Raw genomic sequence first — 686 nt, forward strand, 5'->3', positions numbered from 1 at the left:
ATCCAAGTGTGCTCTAGAAGAGAATCTTCTCTCCAGCAGCCAGAGAGCTAAAGCTGCAGAAAATCAAGCTGGAGCCCTTAGTATGCATTTGGCTGACCTACAATGCAAATTTAATTCCCAGCCTCAAAGGGTGTCAGCAGTAAAGGTGAGGGCATTGGTAGGGAAAGATTGGAATCCTGACACGTGGGATGGAGATGTGTGGGAGAACCCTGAGGAGGCTGAGGATTTTGAATCCTCAGACTCTGAGGAATTTGATTCACCTGATGAATTAATCTCCCCACCCTCAGCAGACCCACCCTCCCCACCCTTGCCTGAGGAAACTAATCCCATTGAAGAAGCTAATCCCATTCAGCAAGATGAAGCTGATGTCCCTCAGGGCCCAGCTGTTGTTGCCTCTAGACCTATAACCAGACTCAAAGCTAAGCAGGCCACTAGAGGAAAGATGGAAAGTGTGGTCCATGGGGAGGTGCACTACACCACTAGAGAACTTAGTGAATTTGCTAATTCTTTCAAGCGGAAGTCTAATGAATATGTCTGGGAATGGATTTTAAGGGTATGGGATAATGGTGGAAGGAACATAAAATTGGATCAGGCTGAGTTTATTGACATGAGTCCCCTGACTGAAGATTCTAGGCTTAATATGGAAGCTCATGCAGTTAAAAAAGGTGTTAAAAGTTTATTTGATT

Source organism: Nannospalax galili, unplaced genomic scaffold (assembly GCF_000622305.1).
Source record: "Nannospalax galili isolate Female #2095 unplaced genomic scaffold, S.galili_v1.0 scaffold1488, whole genome shotgun sequence".
Classification (NCBI taxonomy): Eukaryota; Metazoa; Chordata; class Mammalia; order Rodentia; family Spalacidae; genus Nannospalax; species Nannospalax galili.